Below are 9830 nucleotides of genomic sequence, written 5' to 3' on the forward strand. Positions count from 1 at the left end.
TCTTGGATTTTTGGTGGTGACGATTTATTGGTAAAAAATCCGTAGGTCTTAGCCTTTGGTATTATTGAAAATAATCGTTCATGGCTATTTTCAACAAAAATGGGGGTTGTGTGGCCTTTGATCATCGACCTAAGGCTCGTGCACCTCACCCCACATATGTTTCCTTAACATAGATCACATTCTTGGATTTCTGGTGGAGACGATTTCTTGGGCAAAAATCCGTACGTGTTAACCTTCGGTATTATTGAAAATGTTCATTCATGGCTATTTTCGACAAAAAATGGGGGTTGTGTGGCCATTGATCATCGACCAGAGGCTCGTACACCTCATCCCACATATGTTTCGTTGCTGTAGATCAGATCCTTGGAATTATGGTGGAGACCATTTTTGGTCAAAAATTCGTAGGTGTTAGCCTTCAGTGTCATTGAAAATGGTCGTTCATAGCTATTTTCGACAAAAATGGGGGTTGTGTGGCCATTGATCGTCGACTAGAGGCCCGTACACCTCACCCCACATATGTTTCCTTGAAATAGATCACATTCTTGGATTTATGGTGGAGACCATTTTTTGGTCAAAAATCCGTAGGTGTTAGCCTTCGGTATTATTGAAAATGGTCGTTCATGGCTATTTTTGTCCAAAATGGGGGTTGTGTGGCCATTGATCATCGACCAGAGGCTCATACACCTCACCCCACATATGTTTCCTTGCCATAGATCACATTCTTGGATTTTGGTGGAGACCATTTCTTGGGCAAAAATCCGATCACATTCTTGGATTTATGGTGGAGACCATTTCTTGGTCAAAAATTCGTAGGTGTTAGCCTTCAGTGTCATTGAATATGGTCGTTCATGGCAATTTTTGACAAAAATGGGGGTTGTGTGGCCATTGATCATCGACTAGAGGCTCGTACACCTCACCCCACATATGTTTCGTTGCCATAGATCACATTCTTGGATTTATGGCGGAGACCATTTCTTGGTCAAAAATTCGTAGGTGTTAGCCTTCAGTGTCATTGAAAATCGTCGTTCTTAGCTATTTTCGACAAAAATGGGGGTTGTGTGGCCATTGATCATCAACCAGAGGCTCGTACACCTCACCCTATATATGTTTCCTTGCCAAAGATCACATTCTTGGATTTATGGTGGAGACCATTTCTTGGTCAAAGATCCGTAGGTGTTAGCCTTCGGTATTATTGAAAATGGTCGTTCATGGCTATTTCCGACAAAAATGGGGGTTGTGTTGCCATTGATCATCGACCAGAGGCTCGTACACCTCACCCCAAATATGTTTCCTTGCCATAGATCGTATTCTTAGATTTCTAGTGGAGACCATTTCTTGGTCAAAAATCCGTAGGTGTTAGCCTTCGCTATTATTGAAAATGGCCGTTCATGGCTATTTTCGACAAAAATCGGGGTTGTGTTGCTATTGATCATCGACAAGAGGCTCATACACTCACCCCACATAAGTTTCCTTGCCATAGATCGCATTTTGGGATTTCTAGTGGAGACCATTTCTTGGTCAAAAATCCGTAGGTGTTAGCCTTCGGTATTATTGGAAATTGTCGTTCATGGCTATTTTCGATAAAAATGGGGGTTGTGTGGCATTGATCATCGACCAGAGGCTCGTACACCTCACCCCACATATGTTTCCTTGCCATAGATCACATTCTTGGATTTCTGGTGGAGACCATTTCTTGGTCAACAATCCGTAGGTGTTAGCCCTCGGTATTATTGAAAATGGTCGTTCATGGCTATTTTCGACAAAAATGGGGGTTGTGTGGCCATTGATCATCAACCAGAGGCTCGTACACCTCACCCCACATATGTTTCCTTGCCATAGATCACATTCTTGGATTTTGGTGGAGACCATTTCTTGGGCAAAAATCCGATCACATTCTTGGATTTATGGTGGAGACTATTTCTTGGTCAAAAATCCGTAGGTGTTAGCCTTAAGTGTCATTGAATATGGTCGTTCATGGCAATTTTTAACAAAAATGGGGGTTGTGTGGCCATTGATCATCACCTAAAGGCTCGTACACCTCACCCCAAATATGTTTCGTTGCCATAGATCACATTCTTGGATTTATGGCGGAGACCATTTCTTGGTCAAAAATTCGTAGGTGTTAGCCTTCGGTATTATTGAAAATGACCGTTCATGGCTATTTTCGACAAAAATGGGGGTTGTGTTGCCATTGATCATCGACCAGAGGCTCGTACACCTCACCCCACATATGTTTCCTTGCCATAGATCGCATTCTTGGATTTCTAGTGGAGACCATTTCTTTGTCAAAAATCCGTAGGTGTTAGCCTTCGGTATTATTGAAAATGGTCGTTCATGGCTATTTTCGACAAAAATGGGGGTTGTGTGGCCATTGATCATCAACCAGAGGCTCATACACCTCACCCCACATTTGTTTCTTTGCCATAGATCACATTCTTGGATTTCTGGTGGAGACCATTTCTTGGTCAAAAATCCGTAGGTGTTAGCCCTCGGTATTATTGAAAATGGTCGTTCATGGCTATTTTCGACAAAAATGGGGGTTGTGTGGCCATTGATCATCGACCAGAGGCTCGTACACCTCATCCCACATATGTTTCCTTGCCATATATGACATTCTTGGATTTTTGGTGGTGACGATTTATTGGTAAAAAATCCGTAGGTCTTAGCCTTTGGTATTATTGAAAATAATCGTTCATGGCTATTTTCAACAAAAATGGGGGTTGTGTGGCCTTTGATCATCGACCTAAGGCTCGTGCACCTCACCCCACATATGTTTCCTTAACATAGATCACATTCTTGGATTTCTGGTGGAGACGATTTCTTGGGCAAAAATCCGTACGTGTTAACCTTCGGTATTATTGAAAATGTTCATTCATGGCTATTTTCGACAAAAAATGGGGGTTGTGTGGCCATTGATCATCGACCAGAGGCTCGTACACCTCATCCCACATATGTTTCGTTGCTGTAGATCAGATCCTTGGAATTATGGTGGAGACCATTTTTGGTCAAAAATTCGTAGGTGTTAGCCTTCAGTGTCATTGAAAATGGTCGTTCATAGCTATTTTCGACAAAAATGGGGGTTGTGTGGCCATTGATCGTCGACTAGAGGCCCGTACACCTCACCCCACATATGTTTCCTTGAAATAGATCACATTCTTGGATTTATGGTGGAGACCATTTTTTGGTCAAAAATCCGTAGGTGTTAGCCTTCGGTATTATTGAAAATGGTCGTTCATGGCTATTTTTGTCCAAAATGGGGGTTGTGTGGCCATTGATCATCGACCAGAGGCTCATACACCTCACCCCACATTTGTTTCCTTGCCATAGATCACATTCTTGGATTTTGGTGGAGACCATTTCTTGGGCAAAAATCCGATCACATTCTTGGATTTATGGTGGAGACCATTTCTTGGTCAAAAATTCGTAGGTGTTAGCCTTCAGTGTCATTGAATATGGTCGTTCATGGCAATTTTTGACAAAAATGGGGGTTGTGTGGCCATTGATCATCGACTAGAGGCTCGTACACCTCACCCCACATATGTTTCGTTGCCATAGATCACATTCTTGGATTTATGGCGGAGACCATTTCTTGGTCAAAAATTCGTAGGTGTTAGCCTTCAGTGTCATTGAAAATCGTCGTTCTTAGCTATTTTCGACAAAAATGGGGGTTGTGTGGCCATTGATCATCAACCAGAGGCTCGTACACCTCACCCTATATATGTTTCCTTGCCAAAGATCACATTCTTGGATTTATGGTGGAGACCATTTCTTGGTCAAAGATCCGTAGGTGTTAGCCTTCGGTATTATTGAAAATGGTCGTTCATGGCTATTTCCGACAAAAATGGGGGTTGTGTTGCCATTGATCATCGACCAGAGGCTCGTACACCTCACCCCAAATATGTTTCCTTGCCATAGATCGTATTCTTAGATTTCTAGTGGAGACCATTTCTTGGTCAAAAATCCGTAGGTGTTAGCCTTCGCTATTATTGAAAATGGCCGTTCATGGCTATTTTCGACAAAAATCGGGGTTGTGTTGCTATTGATCATCGACAAGAGGCTCATACACTCACCCACATAAGTTTCCTTGCCATAGATCGCATTTTGGGATTTCTAGTGGAGACCATTTCTTGGTCAAAAATCCGTAGGTGTTAGCCTTCGGTATTATTGGAAATTGTCGTTCATGGCTATTTTCGATAAAAATGGGGGTTGTGAGGCATTGATCATCGACCAGAGGCTCGTACACCTCACCCCACATATGTTTCCTTGCCATAGATCACATTCTTGGATTTCTGGTGGAGACCATTTCTTGGTCAAAAATCCGTAGGTGTTAGCCCTCGGTATTATTGATAATGGTCGTTCATGGCTATTTTCGACAAAAAATGGGGGTTGTGTGGCCATTGATCATCGACCAGAGGCTTGTACACCTCATCCCACATATGTTTCCTTGCCATAGATCACATTCTTGGATTTCTGGTGGAGACAATTTCTTGGTCAAAAATCCGTAGGTGTTAGCCTTCGGTATTATTGAAAATGGTCGTTCATGGCTATTTTCGACAACAATGGGGGTTGTGTGGCCATTGATTATCGACCAGAGGCTCGTACACCTCACCCCACATATGTTTCCTTGCCACAGATCACATTCTTGGATTTCTGGTGGAGACGATTTTTTGGGCAAAAATCCGTACGTGTTAACCTTCGGTATTATTGAAAATGTTCATTCATGGCTATTTTCGACCAAAAATGGGGGTTGTGTGGCCATTGATCATCGACCAGAGGCTCATACACCTCATCCCACATATGTTTCGTTGCCATAGATCAGATTCTTGGATTTATGGTGGAGACCATTTATTGGTAAAAAATTTGTAGGTGTTAGCCTTCAGTGTCATTGAAAATGGTCGTTCATGGCTATTTTCGACAAAAATGGGCGTTGGGTGGCCATTGATCGTCGACCAGACGCTCGTACACCTCACCCCACATAAGTTTCCTTGCCATAGATCACATTCTTAGATTTTGGTGGAGACCATTTCTTGGGCAAAAATCCGATCACATTCTTGGATTTATGGTGGAGATCATTTCTTGGTCAAAAATCCGTAGGTGTTAGCCTTAAGTGTCATTGAATATGGTCGTTCATTGCAATTTTTGACAAAAATTGGGGTTGTGTGGCCATTTGTCATCGACTAGAGGCTCGTACACCTCACACCACATATGTTTCGTTGCCATAGATCACATTCTTGGATTTATGGCGGAGACCATTTCTTGGTCAAGAATTCGTAGGTGTTAGCCTTCAGTGTCATTGAAAATCGTCGTTCTTGGCTATTTTCGACAAAAATGGGGGTTGTGTGGCCATTGATCATCAACCAGAGGCTCGTACACCTCACCCCACATATGTTTCCTTGCCAAAGATCACATTCTTGGATTTATGGTGGAGACCATTTCTTGGTCAAAGATCCGTAGGTGTTAGCCTTCGCTATTATTGAAAATGGTCGTCCATGGCTATTTTCGACAAAAATGGGGGTTGTGTTGCCATTGATCATCGACCAGAGGCTCGTACACCTCACCCCAAATATGTTTCCTTTCCATAGATCATATTCTTAGATTTCTAGTGGAGACCATTTCTTGGTAAAAAATCCGTAGGTGTTAGCCTTCGCTATTATTGAAAATGGCCGTTCATGGCTATTTTCGACAAAAATGGGGGTTGTGTTGCCATTGATCATCGACTAGAGGCTCGTACACCTCACCCCACATATATTTCCTTGCCATAGATCACATTTTGGGATTTCTAGTGGAGACAATTTCTTGGTCAAAAATCCGTAGGTGTTAGCCTTCGGTATTATTGGAAATTGTCGTTCTTGGCTATTTTCGACAAAAATGGGGGTTGTGTGGCCATTGATCATCAACTAGAGGCTCGTACACCTCACCCCACATATGTTCCCTTGCCATAGATCACATTCTTGGATTTCTGGTGGAGACCATTTCTTGGTCAAAAATCCGTAGGTGTTAGCCCTCGGTATTATTGAAAATGGTCGTTCATGGCTATTTTCGACAAAAATGGGGGTTGTGTGGCCATTGATCATCGACTAGAGGCTCGTACACCTCATCCCACATATCTTTCCTTTCCATAGATCACATTCTTGGATTTCTGGTGGAGACGATTTCTTGGTCAAAAATCCGTAGGTGTTAGCCTTCGGTATTATTGAAAATGGTCGTTCATGGCTATTTTCGACAAAAATGGGGGTTGTGTGGCCATTGATTATCGACCAGAGGCTCGTACACCTCACCCCACATATGTTTCCTTGCCACAAATCACATTCTTGGATTTCTGGTGGAGACGATTTCTTGGGCAAAAATCCGTACGTGTTAACCTTCGGTATTATTGAATATGTTCATTCATGGCTATTTTTGACAAAAAATGGGGGTTGTGTGGCCATTGATCATCGACCAGAGGCTCATACACCTCACCCCACATATGTTTCGTTGCCATAGATCAGATTCTTGGATTTATGGTGGAGACCATTTATTGGTCAAAAATTCGTAGGGTTAGCCTTCAGTGTCATTGAAAATGGTCGTTCATGGCTATTTTCGACAAAAATGGGGGTTGTGTGGCCATTGGTCGTCGACCAGACGCTCGTACACCTCACCCCACATATGTTTCCATGCCATAGGTCACATTCTTGGATTTATGGTGGAGACCATTCCTTGGTCAAAAATCCCTTGGTGTTAACCTTCGGTATTTCTGAAAATGGTCGTTCATGGCTATTTTCGACAAAAATGGGGGTTGTGTGGCCATTGATTATCAACCAGAGGCTCGTACACCTTACCCCACATATGTTTCCTTACCATAGATCACATTCTTGGATTTCTGGTGGAGACCATTTCTTGGGCAAAAATCCGATCACATTCTTGGATTTATGGTGGAGACCATTTCTTGGTTAAAGATCCGTAGGTGTTAGCCTTCAGTGTAATTGAATATTGTCATTCATGGCTATTTTTGACAAAAATGGGGGTTGTATGGCCATTGATCATAGACCAGAGGCTTGTACACCTCACCTCACATATGTTTCGTTGCCATAGATCACATTCTTGGATTTATGGTGGAGACCATTTCTTGGTGAAAAATTCATAGGTGTTAGCCTTCAGTGTCATTGAAAATGGTCGTTCTTGGCTATTTTCGACAAAAATGGGGGTTGTGAGGCCATTGGTCATCGACCAGACGCTCGTACACCTGACCCCACATATGTTTCCTTGCCAAAGATCACATTGTTGGATTTATGGTGGAGACCATTTCTTGGTCAAAAATCCGTAAGTGTTAGCCTTTGGTATTATTGAAAATGGTCGTTCATGGCTATTTTCGACAAAAATGGGGGTGGTGTGGCCATTGATCATCGACTAGAAGCTCGTACACCTCACCCCACATATGTTTTCTTGCCATAGATCACATTCTTTGATTTATGGTGGAGACCATTTCTTGGTCAAAAATCCGTAGGTGTTAGCCTTCGGTATTATTGAAAATGCTCATTCATGGCTATTTTCGACAAAAATGGGGGTTGTATGGCCATTGATCATCGACCAGAGGCTCGTACACCTCACCCCACACATGTTTCCTTGCCATAGATCACATTCTTGGAATTCTAGTGGAGACCATTTCTTGGTCAAAAATCAGTAGGTGTTAGCCTTCTGTATTATTGAAAATGGTCGTTCATGGCTATTTTCGACAAAAATGGGGGTTGTGTTGCCATTGATCATCGACCAGAGGCTCGTACACCTCACCCCACATATGTTTCCTTGCCATAGATCGTATTCTTGGATTTCTAGTGGAGACGATTTCTTGGTCAAATATTCGTAGGTGTTAGCCTTCGGTATTATTGAAAATTGTCGTTCATGGATATTTTCGACAAAAATGGGGGTTGTGTTGCCATTGATCATCAACCAGAGGCTCGTACACCTAAACCCACATATGTTTCCTTGCCATAGATCGCATTCTTGGATTTCTAGTAGAGACCATTTCTTTGTCAAAAATCCGTAGGCGTTAGCCTTCGGTATTATTGAAAATGGTCGTTCATGGCTATTTTCGACAAAAATGGGGGTTGTGTAGCCATTGATCATTGACCAAAGGCTTATACACCTCACCCCACATATGTTTCCTTGCCATAGATCATATTCTTGGATTTCTAGTGGAGACCATTTCTTGGTCAAAAATCCGTAGGTGTTAGCCTTCGGTATTCTAGAAAATGGTCGTTCATGGCTATTTTCGACAAAAATGGGGGTTGTGTGGCCATTGATCATCGACCAGAAGCTCGTACACCTCATCCCACATATGTTTCCTTGCCATAGATCACATTCTTGGATTTATGGTGGAGACCATTTCTTGGTCAAAAATCCGTAGGTGTTAGCCTTCGGTATTATTGAAAATGGTCGTTCATGGCTATTTTCGACAAAAATGGGGGTTGTGTGGCCATTGATCATCGACAAGAGGCTCGTACACCTCACCCCACATATGATTCCTTGCCATAGATCACATGTTTGGATTTTTGGTGGAGACCATTTCTTGGGTAAAATTCCGATCACATTCTTGGATTTATGGTGGAGACCATTTCTTGGTCAAAAATCCGTAGGTGTTACCCTTCAGTGTCATTGAATATGGTCGTTCATGGCTATTTTTGACAAAAATGGTGGTTGTGTGTCCATTGATCATCGACCAGAGGCTCATACACCTCACCCCACATATGTTTCGTTCCCATAGATCACATTCTTGGATTTATGGTGGAGACCATTTTTGGTCAAAAATTCGTAGGTGTTAGCCTTCACTGTCATTGAAAATGGTCGTTCTTGGCTATTTTGACAAAAATGGGGGTTGTGTGGCCATTAATCATCGACCAGAGGCTCGTACACCTCACCCCAAATATGTTTCCTTGCAAAAGATCACATTCTTGGATTTATGGTGGAGACCATTTCTTGGTCAAAAATTCGTAGGTGTTAGCCTTCGGTATTATTGAAAATGGTCGTTCATGGCTATTTTCGACAAAAATGGGGGTTGTGTGGCCATTGATCATCGACCAAAGGCTCGTACACCTCACCCCACATATGTTTCCTTGCCATAGATCACATTCTTGGATTTATGGTGGAGACCATTTCTTGGTCAAAAATCCATAGGTGTTAGCCTTCGTTATTATTGAAAATCGTCGTTCATGGCTATTTTCGAAAAAAATGGGGGTTGTGTGGCCATTGATCATCGACCAGAGGCTCGTACAGCTCACCCCACACATGTTTTCTTGCCATAGATCACATTCTTGGATTTCTGGTGGAGACCATTTCTTGGTCAAAAATCCGTAGGTGTTAGCCTTCGGTATAATTGAAAATGGCCGTTCAAGGCTATTTTCGATAAAAATGGGGGTTGTGTTGCCATTGATCATCGACCAGAGGCTCGTACACCTCACCCCACATATGTTTCCTTGCCATAGATCGTATTCTTGGATTTCTAGTGGAGACAATTTCTTGGTCAAATATCCGTAGGTGTTAGCCTTCGGTATTATTGAAAATGGTCGTTCATGGCTATTTTCGACAAAAATGGGGGTTGTGTTGCCATTGATCATCAACCAGAGGCTCGTACACCTCACCCCACATATGTTTCCTTGCCATAGATTGCATTCTTGGATTTCTAGTGGAGACCATTTCTTGGTCAAAATCCGTAGGCGTTAGCCTTCGATATTATTGAAAATGGTCGTTCATGGCTATTTTCGACAAAAATGGGGTTTGTGTGGCCATTGATCATCGACCAGAGGCTCATACACCTCACCCCAAATATGTTTCCTTGCCATAGATCGTATTCTTGG

Source organism: Zea mays, chromosome 5 (assembly GCF_902167145.1).
Source record: "Zea mays cultivar B73 chromosome 5, Zm-B73-REFERENCE-NAM-5.0, whole genome shotgun sequence".
Classification (NCBI taxonomy): Eukaryota; Viridiplantae; Streptophyta; class Magnoliopsida; order Poales; family Poaceae; genus Zea; species Zea mays.